We start from the raw sequence: 11,033 nt of genomic DNA on the forward strand, positions 1-11,033 counted from the left end.
TTTAAATAGGATTAATTAATAAATAAGATCGTATTTTTAGGCTCGTTCGCGGAGAAAGAATAAAACTTGGGTTTGAGCAACTCATTTTTAGGCCTAATTTTGGACCTAGCCCATAATTCTCAAGCCCATAATTCCTAGAATCATACCTCTAACCTAATCCCTACCCCTATATAATAGTATCTAACACCTAAAATAAAGGAAGAGACCTAAAAATCTGAGCTGCACAATCATCAGAAAACGGAGAAGCAGTCGTAGACCATAATCACCTCATCTCCTTTTCTACATTAAAAATCCTCTCATGTAAACCATGAAAGATCGATAAAACACCTTCTTCTACCCCAAAAAAAAATAGCACCATATAGGCCCCCAAAAGCGCACAAAACGAACTGAAAAGGGACTAATTTTCAGCCCCGAACCAATGTGAAATAGCTCCAAAAACCAGCTGATAAACATCCCTGAACCCAGCAACAATAAGCTAAAAAATAAACCCAATTACCCCGCGAAAATCAGCCAAAAATGACCTCAAAATAGCTCCAAAAACGAGCTGAAGGAACCCCCAAAATCCAGCCATAAACCATCGACCAAACTGCCTTATTTTAACCCCAAAATTCAGTTTTCCTACCTTCAAAAACACCACCATAATAATAGCTAAGGTTTCTTGAGTCGAGTGTAGGTATTCGGTTCAAAGTCGAGGTTTTGGTTTGAGGTTTTTTCGCATTTTTTATTTTGTTGTTGGATCTCATAGCTGGGTGGCCATCGTTTCTATACAAAAGTATGCTTGAATTATCCTGCTAAATAAAGTTTGACCGAGGCGCGTCCAAAGGTTCATTTCTCTATTTACTATTTCAATAGTATTAAGTTTGCTTTAGCTCGTAACTGTTTAACTAAATGCTTGAATTGTTTCTCTATTTGATTTCTTGTAGATTTTCCTGTTTTGCTTTGCTTATTTCATCTATGCTTAGTGTAATTATTTTGTGTGTCCTATTTGTGCTTCAAGGATCGGTAGGCATGTTCATTTACTATGTCTTCTACCTTCCTCACGGAAATTGTAAGGTTTAATTGAATCATGAAAATTAATGATGATTGAGTCACATGGATGAAAAATCAAGTGAACCATCTCAGTGACTAGATTGGTTAATAGTGTTGAAGATAATTTATTAGGACTTCTTTAAAGGTTTAAATGCATATATTTATTTTACATGTTCAGGTGGCTAATATCTTATTGTTTGAATTATTGGATCAACGTTTGTGGCAGTGAGTTTGCTCGTCAACTATCGATTCTCCCAAAATAATCCCAAGTATTGAATATTTGTAATATATTAAGTTGAAACCTTTTAATAAGATCAAAGTATAGGTTATGCTTTAATGATAATGATAGCCAAATTAACCCCTTTTCCATAAATAATTTCATAATTATAGATCTCTCAATACATGATGTCATACTTAGAAAGAAACAATCCCGAGTGCCGTAGTTGCTTTAGGCGCGTAATTTAAATTAACTTCCTTAAACTCGGGTGTGCATTTCATGTGACCCAAATCCAATTCTCAACAATGTTAAGTAAGATGTGTCGCGGACTGTGGGTGCATTTCATGTGGCGTGGTTCAAGATGTGTTTTACATAACGTTGAATCTTTCTTAAAATAATTAAAAGCGGTTTAATAAGTTAAAATGTACCATAGGCTAAAACATGTATTAAAATTAGATAATAGGCCAATTATAATAGTTTAAGCGACCGTGCTAGAACCACGGAATCCGGAAATGCCTAACACCTTCTCTCGGGTTAACAGAATTCCTTATTCAGAATTTCTGGTTCGCAGACTTCAAAAGGAAAGTCGAAATTTCCTCGATTTGGGATTTAAAATAAACTAGTGACTTAGGACACCAAATAAACTATCCCAAGTGGCGACTCTAAAATAAATAATTAATCCCATTTTGAATAATCTCACTTAAATTGGAAAAACTCTCTTATATCCCCTCTCGGGTGTAAAAAAAGGAGGTGTGATAGATGTTATATAAGTAAACTGGATCTTGAGATTCAGATCGTATATCGCACCTTAGTTGTGCTTAACTTTTGTAACTTATAGCGCTATTTGTCCCCTCGGGGATGGTACTATGCACTTAGCGTGCTTGTGATCAATATTCGGTATTTTGTTGTAATGAGCAATTTAGCTCGATGTGCATCTCCTTAGGTGAGTGTTATATGTGGATCGGGTGGCACGCCACCATGGGTATGTTATTTGGATCGGGTTGCGCGCCGCAATAGTGTGATGGTGAATACAGTTTTGATACTTCATCTTATGTGTGTTTGTTTCTCATTTTCCGAGGAAAGTTCATATTAGTCGCGCGAGTTGAGTAGTTCCTTCTAGATTTTGTTTCCCTTTGTATCCCGTTCGAATTGGTGGCCTGTTAGCACATTGTGACATCATATGAGACTTTTGATCATGTTCAGGGTAGCTTATTGCCTGAGCAGTCCGTACTGGGTGAGATGCGATCATTGGATTTAGGATCAGTGCAATCTGATTATATGAAGTATATTAAGGAACTAAGACCATTATTTGGTTCAGAATGAGGTAATGGTTCTTTCAGGAGTATAGACCCAATGATTTGTTGATTCAACAATCGGTTATGAATTTCTACACATCTCTTCCGTCGTGGTGGTATTGTAAGAGTTAGAGAAAGACCTATGTAGGTCATGAGGTGCAATGGGAGCATCAGATTCGTGGAATTTCGATTAATTTGATCAGAGAATGTTATTGTGGTCCTGTGAGTAAAGTGGTGCAAGTTGTGAATTCAGCTAAGGTATGCAGTCGTGTTTTGGTGTTGCGTGTAGTTATTGATACAATGACCGTATGTTGGAGCAGGCCTGGCAGAGAATTCTAGATGATGGAATTAGGCTCTAAAGCTTATTTGCTTAAGTGAAAAAGGATATCTTTAGAGATCTAGGGTGCCCAGCTGAGTTGTGGTAGCACGGGTAGGTGCTCGAGGTGTTAAACAGTGATTTCGAACAACCCCAACACAGTTCTTAGCACGTTCGAGGACGAACGTATGTTTATGTGGGAGAGAATGTCACGACCCGATGGGTCGTTTTGAGCTTTAGCACGACGTTCAGCAGTTTGAGGCCATGAGCAGCTTCACTTCAGGTATTATGACTTGTGCGCACAGTCGGAATTGAATTTCTGGGAAGTTCGAGTTGATTTGGAAAGAGAATTCTCATTTCGGAAGCTTTAAGTTGAAAGAATTAGCTAAGATTGGATTTTTGAGTAAATGACCTCGGAATCGGGATTTGAAGGTTCTAGTAGGTTCGTATGATGATTTCGGGCTTGGGCGTATGTCCGGATCGGGTTTTGGATGACCCGGGAGCGATTTGGCGCCTATTGTGGAAGTTAGCATTTTGGAAGAAATTTCATAAGTTTGGATTGAAGTAAATTTTGGTGTAATCGATATCAGTTTGGGATTCCGAGTCTAGGAGTAGCTCCGTATGGTGATTCTAGAGTTGGGAGCGCGATCGGAAGTGAATTCGGAGGTCCGTGGGTCATTTTGGAGTCATTTGGCTAAAGATAGAAATTTGAAGGTGTTTGAGGAGTTGGACCGGAAGTGGACTTTTTGATATCGGGGTCGGAATCCGATTCTGAAAGTTGGAGTAGGTCCGTAGTGTCGAATATGACTTGTGTACAAAATTTGAAGTCAATCGAACGTGATTTGATATGTTTAAACATCGAAAGTAGAAGTTTGAAATTCTAAAGTTCATAAAGCTTGGATTGGAGGTCGATTCGTGGTTTTAGCATGGTTTTATATGATTTGAGGCCTCAAGCAAGTCCGTAATGTATTTTGGGACTGATTGGTATGATTGGTTGGGGTCCCGGGGGCCTCGAGTGGATTCCGAGTGGTTAATAGAACGAAAATAGAATTTGGAGAAGTGTTGAAGCATCTGCTTCTGTCGTAACCGCACCTGCGGTTGGTCGACCGCAGGTGCGAGACTGCATAAGAGGTCATAGCCTTGTAGATGCGGCCCAGAGCTGGCCAGGCCAAATCGCAGAAGCGGCTCCTTCGCTGCACCGACTTCACAGATGCGGCTTCAAGACCGTAAAAGCTGTCCCAGCCCTTTTAGCCAATTCTGCAGATGCGGCCTCCCTTCGCCATTTAATTCGAGCCCCAGCCATTTTTGACCATTTGGCACTCGGGTATTGAGCGATTTTGGAGCTCTTGATAAGGTATTTCCACATAGCATCGTGAGCTAAGTTCATCCCCCTTATTTCTAAGTTTAACACTCGAGTTTTGGGTAGATTAACACCTAAAGATTTGAAGAAATCAAGGGTTAGAGATAGACTTAGGGTTTTAATAGAACTTAGATTTTACCATGAAATTCGTTATGACATGGATTAAAAATCATATATTATTAATCCTTAAGTTATAGAGAACAACTTCCTTCGGAAAATTTCGGAATCCGAGCACGTGGGCCTAGGGAATGAATTTTAGGAACCTTGCACTTAGGGTTGAAAAATTGGTTTAGTAATTAGAATATGAACTTTTGAGCATGTATTGACTAGTTCTTACCCTATTTGAATAGTTTTGGATCATTTGGTGCCAAATTGAAGGTTTGAGCGCGTTCTTGAATTGGAATATAGGTTTTGGAGCGAGGTGAGTCTCTTTATTAACCTTGTAAGAGGGAATTGTCCCCATAGTTGAAATAATTGGTTATGTGCTCCTATTTGTGGGGGCTACGTACGCACAAGGTGACGAGAGTCCGAGCTACTATTATGCTATTGTCCGAGTAGTCTAGGACTCAAAAGCATGCTATACTTGGAATATCTGTAACCTTATTGGCAGTTGATTGCTTAAATCCTATCGAACTGGTAAATGGAATTCTAAAAAGAATTAAATTTCATTTTTCTAAATTGTTAAAAGAGAATTGGTTTTCTTTGGATAATTGTTTCCTGATGACTTCTTGATTGATTATTTGTGCGTGTTTAAATTCTAGAACGGGCCGAACGCCTCGGCAGATTAAATAGATGCATCTATGGTTCACACCATTCGACCCTCTGGCAGTGCACAGTTTAAATATTATTGGATCGGGTCGTACGTCCTCGGCATGATTTGTGCATGCTTGTATTGCTTGCTTGAAAATTTATTGATATTGATATTTGCTCTCCCCGACTTGAGAAAAGTGTTAGTTAATAGATTATGAATCCGGAGACTTTTAATATAAAAAGGAACTTTTACCTGTTCGTGACTTATTTGAAATTACTGTTGTTCTTAATAAATACATGACTACTCGCATTAAAAATATATTACTATTGGACTACTACTTTTTCGAGATTAGACGGGATACTCATTGGGTACACGTTGTTTTCGTACTCATACTACACTTCTGTGCATTTTTATTGCACAGGCACATGCATCTCTAGTGGCTTAGTGAGCGTAGTAGCATGGTTGATACGGAGACTTAGGTGAGCTGCATTTCCCAAGATGACCCGCGGCCAGTGAGTCTTTTTCAGATTACTGTATTTATTTTCTGTCCAATATTGTATTCCGAACGGTTGTTGTATTACATTATTTCATAGAAATTGCTCATGCACTTGTGACACCGGGTTCTGGGATGTCTATGGGTTTATTCAGAAATTTTAAAAGTTGTTAAATGTTTCATTATTTATTCAGAGAAATTTACTATGTACTGTTTAAAAGTATAAAAGAAGTGATTTCGAAAATATTAAAAAATGAGAATCTAATTAAGTATTTTGGTTGGCTTGCCTGACAGCGGTATCCGGCGCCATCATGACCCTTAGTGGATTTTGGGTCGTGACATTAAAAATTTGTTTTTTGTTTTTATGGTACGGTAAAATTTGTAAGGTAAAAAGGTAAGGATTTTTGCGGTAAAAAATATTTTTTGTGATTAAAAACTTATGTTGTAAAATCCTACTAGGTATTCTCTCTCTCTTATTCTATAGACCTGTATTGTTATAGTATTATTTAATTATGAACTGAAATTACCCCTTCTATACTTTTTTTCTTTTTTTTCACTTCACTCTATTCATCTCTTCTTCCCAATCTTTTAAAGAAATAAATCTATTCTTAACTCTTTTTTCTTTAACCGCACCATGGCCACGGTTAAACACATATACCCATTATTGGTTATTTTTGGGTTTAACTTAACCGGTTTCTCCTAGAGGCTAATCCATCAAAATTGTTAAGAGATTGGAAAGATAACCATATACTAAGAGTGATGTCTGGTTAATTACAAACTAATTAATTAAAGGATAATAAACATAAAGCTATAATAACATAAAACTGTAAAAATATGGGTAATATCTAGAAACATAATTTAGATAAAGATAAGTAACTTACATGTTTACAGGAGAGAGATTTCCCTTTCGGGAAACCCCGAAAGAGTTTACTAGACTTGGGAATTAAAAACAAACACACATAAGCCTAAGGATTTATTTATTTTACAGGCTTGAAGGAGGAACTACTAAGGCATACATAAGGAAATATTTTACAAAGGTATAATACAAAGTGTTTGGAGAATGGTTGGTGATGGAGGAGGGTGTTTTGATGATTTTCTTCAGAGTGTTCTCTCTTGTACTTGTGTCTTTCTTTTCTTATTTTTTTCCCCTTTTTATAGCTAAGTTTTTTAAACAAATTTGAAAAATGGACTTCAAATATTTTCAGAAATCTTTCTTGTCTAGCTTTGTAGGGTACTTCATTGGGCCCCTGTAACACCTCAGAATTTTTTTGAAGTACTTAAGCTATTAAGAAAGTTGATGTGCGCTAATTATATTATTTTGTGCGCAAAGACGGATTATTAATATGATGGATATCAATTGGATATGATAATAAGCGTACGAAGTATATTATAAGTGATTTGGGGACTAAGGAGAAGCCTAAGTCTAAGCCAAGTTGGAAAATTTCAAGATAGGCTAAAATTTTAAATGAGCAAGCACAAGATCACACTTTGGACGAGCACATCTACATATATATAAGGTGTTATGTGATGAACAACCTATCAAATTAAAGGTGTTTGAGTCTAGTTTCTAATGCTTCAAACTGTTCATCATTTGGACATTTGTACAAAACGCTATGATGGATTTACTGAAGGCGAGTAATGCTATGTTCTGGGGCAGAGGCAAATCGCAGTTACCCAATGCGATTTATAAATCGTATTTGACACCTGCGACTTACCTGGACAGATTACAAAACACGAGTTTCAGCCATTTTTAACACATTTGGAGCTATGGAGCTCGGATTGAAGCATTTTGAGGCGATTTTCACCATATGGATTGGGGTAAGTGATTCTAACTCAATTTTGGTTAAAATACATGAATCTATTGTTGTTTTTATCATGAAATTAGTGAATTGAGTTGAAAATGGTAGAAATTCTCTATACCTTAGATTTAAGATTTGGAGGTCGATTTGTTGTTGGAATTTAGTAATTTTGGTATGGTTGGACTCGTGGTTGAATGGGCGTTCATATTTTGTGACTTTCGTCGGATTCCGAGACGTGGGCCCCACGGGCGATTTTTTATCTAATTTCAAATTTTATTGGAAAATTTGGTATTTTCACATGGGATTGATTCCAATAATCTGTGTTGATTGTATTGAATTATTTTTGGCTAGATTCGAACCATTCAGAGTTGGATAATCGAGGAAAAATGTCAATTATTGGGTTGAGATAGCGTGATTTGAGGTAAGTATCTTGCCTAACCTTGTGTGGGGGAATTTCCCCTTAGGCATTGAGTCTTATGTGGAATTTGTGTGATTGAAAACCATGTACGCGAGGTGACGAGTACGTACTTGGTTTATATGTGCAAACTATATCGGTTAAAATTCGTAGACAACCTTATGTATTAAATTAGAAAATTGTTGGGACTTATTAAATCTCTTATTTGTCATGTCTCATTCCTTATTTGTCTAGATTATTTTTATATGATAATTTGGTGCGATTGCTACTTGACTTTTATGTGAATTCTGTGTTTGTTTGAGTTGCTATTTTTATGGAAATAATTTTCATTATTGATTTTATCTACATACAATTTAAATGAGAAATTTAGTTAATAAGATGAATAAATCTATTTATTTCATGAAGTTGTGAATTAAAAAAAATTGTGTTGTCCCTTGATGAATTTCTTTTCAATTCATGTTGTTGAAATTGATATTGAGTTATAAAGGCTGTAAATCATATTGAGGCAAAGTGTTAAATTGTGAAATATTATTTTGTTGAGTTTTCACTCCCAGATATTTTGTTAGAATTTTTGTGCGCATTATGACCGAGCCGTGGGCTTCTTATTGTGGAAAAATAATGTATTGTTGATTCCTGTGACAAGTTGTAATATTTGGGCACCTGATGTGCAATATGTGATATGTTGTAATATTGGAGCACTTGACGTGAAATTTGTGATATGTTGTAGGATTTGAGTACTAGATGTGAAATTTATGATATGTTGTAATATTGGAGCACATGACGTGAAATTTGTGATATGCTGTAAGATTTGAGCACTTGATGTGCAATTTGTGATATGCTTTGATATGTGATTACTTGAGGTGCAAGTTGTATTATGTTGCGATAATTGGGCACTTGAGGTGCAAGTTGTATTATGTTGTGATATTTGGGCACTTGAGGTGCGATTTGTGAAATATTGTAATATTGATACGCATGCGGTGATATAAGGTTAGGGTGTTGAAACGCATGCGGTGAGATAAGGATGAATTGAAACGTGTGGCTAGTAGGGGAACTACTAGAAGTCATGCGGTGTGATAAAGGTGGCTAAAACGCGGGATGCTATTTTTGGGAAAATTGTTTTATTTAAAATTATATGTGAAGGCTCCCGCGGTGATATAAGAAAATGAGATATTGTGAATTTATTTATGATTTAGGACTACGAGGCGGTACCTCGGTAGTGCCCTGTTGATATATCTTTACTTATGTTCTTGTCTTTGGTGATTTTATTTCATTAATATGTAAATTCTTATCTTCTTCCGTGATGTACTAGTTGACATTATTATTATTATTATGTGTTTTGTGCTCCTTGTTGCATTGTGTTCGCTTTGACTTTTTAGTACGAGACTTTGAAGATTTATATTTTTGGTTTTTAGCGATTTTCAATGATTGAGTTGTTTTAAATAAAAGAAATTACTATTATGTTTTAAATTAATAAGTTTTACATCCAAATCAATAGTTTATATGATGCTTTAATTTAAGTGCAATGTCATTTTCTTCATTCAAACTATCTGTAAAGTAAATTGGTCGTGCATATTTTTTATATATTGATATTTTTGGCATGTGAGTTGTCCGTGCAGTTGTGATAGAAATATGGGCACGAGGTGTCGTGGAAATATGAAAGTGGGGTGATGCTCGTATTACGAAAAATATGAAGGTGGGCTGAGACCCGTATTTTTATGATTGTGAAATGAGGTGTCACAATGTGACTTTTATTTGAAAGAATTATATTCAAAATATTATTTCAAAGAATTAGATTTGAAGAATATTTATTTGAAGGAAGTATATTCGAAATATATTTATTGGTAAGTATTATATTCTAAAGATTATTATTTGGAAAACTTTTAAATGAAAGATGTGTAATTGAAGGACTTGATTAAATGGTTGTACTTGTAATCATAGTTTGTTGAGCGATATTTATGGTGCTCCTGTTGTCCTGTTGTTTATATCACTAGTTGATAATTGTTGGTATCATTGCTATTTGTTTCCTATTATTGTGGTATGCTATATTGCACAGGTTATTAGATGTGTCTTGACTGTACCTCGTCACTACTCCACCGAGGTTAGTCTTGATACCTACTGGGTACCGCTGTGGTGTACTCATACTACACTTCTGTACATTTTTTTATGTACAGAGCCAGGTATTGGAGATATAGGCCTCGGAAAGAGTTAGAGAGTGATCGCAAGGATTCAAGGTAGAGCTGCTTGGTCGTCGTAGTCCCTTGGAGTCTTTCCCTTTTATCGTACTATCATATATTATTCGAGCAGTATTGTATATTTAATTTCCTTCAGATCATTTCATGTATTCAGTTAGAGTTCGTGACTCAGTACTACCAGTATTGGGAGGTTGTATCTTTATTTTTGTTGTTGGTTTCGATTATCTATTTAAAAAACAAAAATGGCTTGAATTGTTATTATAATCGGCTTACTTAGTCTTAGATACTAAGTGCCATCACGACTCATATGGTGGGATTTTGGGTTGTGACAGCCCCATCTTCACATGGCTTGGGCAGAGATTCCCTTAGTGTTTGTAACTTTTTCTTCCACTCAAAAATTCAACTTGTCTTGTAGCACTACCTTTTGTCACATCTTCTTTTCTTTATATCACTTCTCCTTTTCTTTATGTCACTTCTTTTTTTTTTATGTCACTTCTTCTTTTTCAATTGACTCTCGCATTATTGCTCTTGGTTTTCTTTGTCTTTGATGCTCTCAATTGCTTCTGACTAAGATATTGCTTCTTTTTACGTATCTAAGTTATGTAGAGCTATTGAATCAAAACTCATTCCTGAATCATCTACGTATGGATCTTGAACATCTTGATAATTTAGGTGGTTTTCATCTTCGTAATTATGATCTTCTCCTGAGCTTTGAGACCTTTCTGGACTTGGATTAAGACTGGGATTTTTAATCATATGTTTGTCTTGTTTTCCTTTTTCTTGAAAGAAATTTTCTAATGTCTGTTTAATTATGTTTTCTATTTTCACATTTTTTCTCTTTTTAGAAATTATACCCTTCTTTTTTAATACTTCTCCATGTGTTAGTGTTCTAGGTAGTCTTCGTCTTGATGAACCTTCATCTTCACTTTTTGGCAAAGTGACAGGCATAAACGGATTTGATGTGTCTTTACCGGTCACCGTTTGAACCGGACTAGCTGTATCATTTACAGTAGATTTTGCTGCATTCATTGGGGAATGCACACCCTTCTCATCCATTTTTTCTTGAGATGGAGAACGATGTTTTGGACTACTCATCTCCGTGTCTTGTTGAGAAATAACTTGAGTCTGGGATTGTGTCAATTCAAATTTTAACGCATGTGCTCTCT

General features: G+C 36.0%; 1 long non-coding RNA gene across 1 annotated transcript; it reads left to right on the plus strand.

Annotated features, from left to right (window-relative positions):
* The first annotated feature begins 213 nt into the window (after nucleotides 1–213).
* LOC142182640 (uncharacterized) lies at nucleotides 214–10,334 on the plus strand. Its single transcript, XR_012711487.1, has 5 exons — nucleotides 214–823; nucleotides 5,390–5,480; nucleotides 7,185–7,279; nucleotides 7,612–7,681; nucleotides 9,847–10,334. It is a non-coding gene; the product is annotated as an uncharacterized LOC142182640 (long non-coding RNA).
* Nucleotides 10,335–11,033: the final 699 nt, after the last annotated feature.

The sequence above is a fragment of the Nicotiana tabacum genome, chromosome 7, assembly GCF_000715075.1.
Source record: "Nicotiana tabacum cultivar K326 chromosome 7, ASM71507v2, whole genome shotgun sequence".
Classification (NCBI taxonomy): domain Eukaryota; kingdom Viridiplantae; phylum Streptophyta; class Magnoliopsida; order Solanales; family Solanaceae; genus Nicotiana; species Nicotiana tabacum.